General features: G+C 46.0%; 1 long non-coding RNA gene across 2 annotated transcripts; it reads right to left on the bottom strand.

Moving 5' to 3' along the window:
- Positions 1–1,183: 1,183 nt before the first annotated feature.
- Positions 1,184–5,717, bottom strand: LOC134929219 (uncharacterized). 2 transcript variants are annotated; one of them, XR_010178391.1, is made up of 3 exons: positions 5,610–5,717; positions 4,876–5,256; positions 1,184–1,872 (listed from the first exon to the last, which is right to left on the bottom strand). It is a non-coding gene; the product is annotated as an uncharacterized LOC134929219 (long non-coding RNA). The 2 variants fall into 2 exon arrangements; XR_010178392.1 differs by having other exon boundaries at positions 4,876–4,939.
- Between the last annotated feature and the right edge of the window lie 1,344 nt (positions 5,718–7,061).

The raw sequence follows: 7,061 nt of genomic DNA, 5'->3' as shown, positions 1-7,061 counted from the left end.
ATGCGGTTTCTTGCACACAGCGCTAAAATGTCTAGTTACGGCACTGCTTCCCAGCCATGGTGAGCATGGCTACTTGACAAATTTAGTCCAAGTAAGGCAAAGTTTGTTTCTGCTCCCTACAGATAATGGGCCTTTATCTAAGCTACATACATACTGCTATGGCGGCCTGCTTGTTTATGAGAATGTTTATGAGAATGCGAGATTCCACCTCTGTATACTAATACAATGGTGACTGGTCAGGAGTGGTTCTTGGTGCGGGCAAGCAGTGCCTGCACCCGGGGTGCTGCAACCTGGGGGCACGGCAGCAGTCACCCTGCAGGCGCCCGCCGCCTACCCCCCACCCTGCTCCCCAGCTGCAGCAGACGCCGTGTGCTGTGTGGGTGTCTGCTGCAGCTGGCGCAAATGTCAGACGCTAGAGGTCATTATTGACCTTTAGTGTCTGTGCGGCGCTGCTATGGGAGAGACGTCATGATGTCTCTCCCATAGAGAGGAGCCGTGGGCGACCAGACGGAGTAGCAGCAGCAGCGGTCGGGAAGCAGGAGTGGGACAGTGGTAAGTATTGTTTTTTGTGTGTGTGTGTGTGTGTATTGTAAGCGGCTACTAAGGGGCACAGCAACAGGGGGCACAACTACTGGGGGCACAGCAACAGGGGGCACAACTACAGGGGGCACAACTACTGGGGCAAATCTACTGGGGGCATAGCTATAGGTGGCAAATCTACTGGGGGCATAGCTACAGGGGTAAATCTACTGGGGGCAAATGTACTGGGTTCACAGCTACTGGGGGCATAGCTACAGGGGACAAATCTACTGGGGGCAAATCAACTGGGGGCACAACTACTTGGGGCAAATCTACTGGGGGCACAACTACTGGGGGCATAACTGTGGCCCCTCCCCTCCCCTATGAAGCCATGCCCTTATTATTTGGCGTGCACTAAATATTTTGCCACTGGGGGGGCGCCAGTGGAAACTTTCGCACTGGGCGCCACAAGGTGTAGATCCGGCCCTGGTGACTGCATGAAAAAGCCTCTCCTAACCATTGTTCTTACAGTACATCTGCATCATTAGTATTGGGATGGGTGTAGTATGGTATGCCGGCGGCCGGGCTCCCGGCGACCAGCATACCGGCGCCGGGAGCCCGACCGCTGGCATACCGACAGTGTGGTGAGCTCAAATGAGCACCTTGCGGGCTCGCTGCGCTCGTCACGCTGCGCTCGCCACGCTATTTTATTCTCCCTCCAGGGGGGTCGTGGACCCCCACGAGGGAGAAAAAGTGTCCGTATGCCGGCTGTCAGTATTCCAGCGTCGGTATACTGTGCGCAGGGATCCCGACAGTCGGCATACTGAAGACCACCCATTGGGACTTACTGTCTGCATCATTAGTATTGGGACTTAATATACACCAGCCCCATACTGTATATTTGATACTCATTTTTACTTTTTATTTTGAGCCTGTCTATCTAATTTGGGATTGGTTAGTACAATAAAACCCCACGTACTGTACTGTATGATAATATTTAAGAGTGAAGCTAATTTGTAACATTTATAAAAAATAAAAAATAGACTCTATTACATACATTTGTGTCATAAAGATTGTAGGAGGTTTATTTGCTTTCATTCAGGGAACCATCCAGAACCGGATCTGAAACCAGAGAATTTAACAAACAATAGCTGCATACATAGGGAGTAATTCCTAATGCAAATATGCAGCAATGTGAGGATCTGAGAGGCAATTGCCACCTGGATCTCATGCATCAGCACTGACTTACAATCCCCCAGGACAAAAACAGTTCCCACCATGGCCCTAACTGTGTGGAGTTTGTATATCCTCCCCGTACTTGCGTGGGTTTCCTCCGGGTACTCCGGTTTCCTCCTACAATCCAAAAATACACTGGTAGGTTAATTGGCTTCTGACAAAAATTAACCCTAGTATGAATATATGTGCGTATACAGTAAATGTGCTAGGAAATATAGATTATAAGCTCCACTGGGGCAGGGACTGATGTGAATGGCCAAAATATTCTCTGTAAAGCGCTACGGAAAATGTGTGCACTATGGTGGTCATTCCGAGTTGTTCGCTCGGTAATTTTCTTCGCATCGCAGCGATTTTCCGCTAATTGCGCATGCGCAATGTTCGCACTGCGACTGCGCCAAGTAAATTTGCTATGCAGTTAGGAATTTTACTCACGCCATTACGAGGTTTTTTCTTCGTTCTGGTGATCGTAATGTGATTGACAGGAAGTGGGTGTTTCTGGGCGGAAACTGGCCGTTTTATGGGAGTGTGTGAAAAAACGCTGCCGTTTCTGGGAAAAACGCGGGAGTGGCTGGAGAAACGGGGGAGTGTCTGGGCGAATGCTGGGTGTGTTTGTGATATCAAACCAGGAACGAAACTTACTGAACTGATCGCAGTTGGCGAGTAAGTGTGGAGCTACTCAGAAACTGCTAAGAAGTGTCTATTCGCAATTCTGCTAATCTTTCGTTCGCAATTTTACTATGCTAAGATTCACTCCCAGTAGGCGGCGGCTTAGCATGTGCAAAGCTGCTAAAAGCAGCTTGCGAGCGAACAACTCGGAATGAGGGCCTATATAAATAACTGGTAATAAATAAATAATAATAAATAAAACAGTTGCCATTAGTAAAGGAGTATTAACATCCAAACATGTATTTTAAAAATGAATAGCTAAAACTAGCATATGGAAATCTAAGTAATCAAAATATCAGAACAGCATCTCCTGTTACTAGATTGCATATTGGCCCTTATTCCGAGTTGTTCGCTCGTTCTTTTCCTTCGCATCGGTGCGATTTTACGCTAACTGCGCATGCGCAGTGGTGGTCATTCCGAGTTGATTGCTCGTTGTTATTTTTTTTCGCAATGGAGCGATTAGTCGCTAATGCGCATGCGCAATGTCCGCAGTGCGACTGCGCCAAGTAAATTTGCTATTAAGTTAGGTATTTTACTCACGGCATTATGAGGTTTTTTCTTCGTTCTGGTGATCGTAGTGTGATTGACAGGAAGTGGGTGTTTCTGGGCGGAAACTGGCCGTTTTATGGGTGTGTGCGAAAAAACGCTGCCGTTTCTGGGAAAAACGCGTGAGTGTCTGAAGAAACGGGGGAGTGTCTGGGTGAACGCTGGGTGTGTTTGTGACGTCAAACCAGGAACGAAACTGACTGAACTGATCGCAGTGGCAGAGTAAGTCTGGAGCTACTCAGAAACTGCTAAGAACTGTCTATTCGCAAATCTGCTAATCTTTCGTTCGCAAATCTACTATGCTAAGATTCACTCCCAGTAGGCGGCGGCTTAGCGCGTGCAAAGCTGCTAAAAGCAGCTTGCGAGCGAACAACTGGGAATGAGGGCCAATGTTCACACTGCGGCTGCGCCAAGTAAATTTGCTAAGAAGTTTGGTATTTTACTCACGGCATTACAAGGTTTTTTCTTCGTTCTGCTGATCGTAGTGTGATTGACAGGAAGTGGGTGTTTTTGGGCGGAAACTGGCCATTTTATGGGAGTGTGTGAAAAAACGCTGCCGTTTCTGGGAAAAACGCGGGAGTGGCTGAAGAAACGGGGGAGTGTCTGGGTGAACGCTGGGTGTGTTTGTGACGTCAAACCAGGAACGACAAGCACTGAACTGATCGCAGTGGCAGAGTAAGTCTCGAGCTACTCAGAAACTGCAAAGAAAAATCTTTTCGCAATATTGCGCATACTTCGTTCGCAATTCTGCTAAGCTAAGATTCACTCCCAGAGGGCGGCGGCTTAGCGTGTGCACTGCTGCGAAAAGCGGCTAGCGAGCGAACAACTCGGAATGAGGGCCATTGTACCTATCCTAATAAAGAATAAAAATAATATTAATAATTTTATTTATATGGTTCTTTTTCTCCAATAGGACTCAAGGCGCTTAAGCAACGTCACTCAACATAATCATACAATATCAAAACAAACCTTGAGCTGTTGAACCACATGAGATTGTCAACTAGAATACTATACATATGTAGTCATGGGTCTGATTGACACAGTGGGGGTCATTCCGAGTTGATCGCTCGCTGCCGTTTTTCGCAGCATAGTGATCAGGCTAAAAACCGGCTGTTATGCGCATGCGTATGGGCCGCAGGGCGCATGCGCCAAGTAATTTCACACAAAACTAAGCAATTTTACGCAGGGGAGAGCGACGCTTTTCAGTCGCTCTGCTGATCGGTGTGTGATTGACAGGAAGTGGGTGTTTTTGGGCGGAAACTGGCCATTTTATGGGAGTGTGCTAAAAAAACACCGGCGTGTCAGGCTAATACGCAGGAGTGGCTGGCCGAACGCAGGGGGTGTTTGTGACGTCCAAGCAGGAACTAAACGGACTGAGGTGATCGCAATCTAGGAGTAGGTCTGCAGCTACTCAGAAACTGCAGGAAAAGATTTTCGTGCAGTTCTGCTAATCTTTCGTTCGCTATTCTGCTAAGCTAACATACACTCCCAGAGGGCAGCGGCCTAGCATTTGCAATGCTGCTAAAAGCAGCTAGCGAGCGATCAACTCGGAACGAGGGCCAGGGTTCAATATAATCATTTTGGAGGCCAGGGAGCCAGAGGAGAGGCAATAGACCACAAGGGTAATGCAAGAAAATTAAAATAAAATTATTAGATTTGGGTGGGTTATTTTGTTTCTGTGCAGGGTAAATACTGGCTGCTTTATTTTTACACTGCAATTTAGATTGCAGATTGAACTCACCACACCCAAATCTATCTCTCTCTGCACATGTTATATCTGCCTCCCCTGCACTGCACATGGTTTTGCCCAACTGCTAAAAAATGTCCTGCTGCGATCAACTTGGAATTACCCCCATGGTGTAGTAATTCTTAAATGTAATCGTCACACGCAAAAATAGACTTGCTTACCGTGTTACGGCTTGGCATATAGTATATCAGTCTCTCTTTCTCCTGGATTCTGCAATCTCAGGATCTAGGTATAGTAAGAGATATAGACATTCGCTACATAGCGTAGTAGTCAAATCACCAGTAAGGATATTCACAATTATTGTACAAGTAGCACGCATACCAGATATAGAAATATAAAGTGCATATCACTATTGATCACTCATCCAGGTATTCTTGCAGGAATGCCCATTTAATATATGGATGCTTCTCCACTTTTTTCTAAAAGGTTGTTGGTGGGTGTGAGGAAAGATTGGTCGTCTGGTCAGTCTCTCAACGCGTTTCGCCTCAATAAGGCTTCATCAGAGATTGCAGCTGAAATGCTTGGAGCCCTTTTTATAGCTCCTGTAATTATCAATGAATTATTGAAATTACTTCCGGTCCGCGTCATCGGTGGAACCGGAAGTCGCTGTATTATAAACAACCCACAGTATAAACTGATCAAAATACAAATTACCAGTACATATAATGATTCCATACATTCAGTGCAGCTTAATAAAACAAAACAAAACAACTGCCGCCCGTGATTGCTAAAAGCTGCGGCTAGTTGTTTTGCTTTTAGGTTCCGCCTATGACGCGGACCGGAAGTAATCACAGCATGATAAAAAGAACAGAAGCCTCCTCTGCGTAGTCAACGTTTCATTGTTATTTACAAAACATTTTCATCAGGACAAACAGACAAGTGCAAACATTCTTACCTCTATGGCTTTCATCCATCTATGGTACCAACCGCCTGTCGCATCCCGCTCTCCCCAAAAATGACGCCATCTCTGGTTGCCGGCAGTGGCGTCATGGCAACAGACCGGAGCACCTAAAACACACAATGAATAAAACAAAACACCAAATGCTTAAAAATAAGAGTACAGTAGTATTAATACAACATACTAAACACAATGTATTATAGAGAATATAAACCAATAAACAATTCTTATGTCACAACAACCCTATGGATGTTTTTAATCCCATAGGGATGTCACAATATATAAGCACAATCAAAGCATGCTAAAGTGATAGAAGACCCCCAATGTAATCCACTTATGAGGTTACCTACTACTGACTAGGGGGGTCATTCCGAGTTGTTCACTTGCTGCCGATTTTCGCAACGGAGCGATTAAGGAAAAAATGCGCATGCGCATGGTACGCAGTGCGCATGCGGTAAGTATTTTAGCACAAAACTTAGTAGATTTACTCACGTCCGAACAAAGAATTTTCATCGTTGAAGTGATTGGAGTGTGATTGACAGGAAGTGGGTGTTTCTGGGCGGAAACTGTCCGTTTTCTGGGAGTGTGTGGAAAAACGCAGGCGTGCCAGGAAAAAACGTGGGAGTATCTGGAGAAATGGGGGAGTAGCAGGCCGAACGCAGGGAGTGTTTGTGTCGTCAAACCAGGAACTAAACGGACTGAGCTGATCGCAATCTGTGAGTAGGTCTGGAGCTACTCAGAAACTGCAAAGAAATTTCTATTCGCAATTCTGCTAATCTTTCGTTCGCTATTCTGCTAAGCTAAGATACACTCCCAGAGGGCGGCGGCCTAGCGTGTGCAATACTGATAAATCTGCTAGCGAGCGAACAACTCGGAATAACCCCCTAGATACATATCAATAACAGTAGCAGTTATAAAGCAGAAACACATGTTGCAACATTTGATAAAAAACATAGCAATAATCTATAAGTAGTAAGAAAGACCCAGATTCTCATTTAAACCACGAGGAAATAAGGCATCAAGAAGAAGAATCCACTTTGATTCCGCTTTTAGTAGTAACAATCCCAATCCCCACCCCGTTTCAGTGGGGAATGTGGTCTATAACCCCAGGGTCAGCCTGAATCTAGTACCTCTGTCACCTGCCTGTATTCAACACTCCTATTATCAGTCTGGTACCTCTGTCATCTGCCTATGACCAGTGCTCCTGTTGTCTACCTGTATCCGGCACATAGAGTTACCAGCCTGAACTCCTTGCAGCGCTAACACCTTTTGCCTGAAGTTATCTGTCGGTGTTCAGTGTGCCATCAGCCTGAGTAACTTGTGCTCACCCACAGCCTGTACTCCTCACAACGCTGCTACCACTGTTCAGCCTCTCACTAAGCCCTTTCTGGCAAATTTGAAGCCTACAGTATAACCACCTTTACTTTTCAATAATCTGTTCAGAAGAGG

This window comes from Pseudophryne corroboree, chromosome 5, assembly GCF_028390025.1.
Source record: "Pseudophryne corroboree isolate aPseCor3 chromosome 5, aPseCor3.hap2, whole genome shotgun sequence".
NCBI classification, from domain to species: Eukaryota; Metazoa; Chordata; class Amphibia; order Anura; family Myobatrachidae; genus Pseudophryne; species Pseudophryne corroboree.
This window is presented reverse-complemented; position numbering and strand designations above follow the sequence as displayed.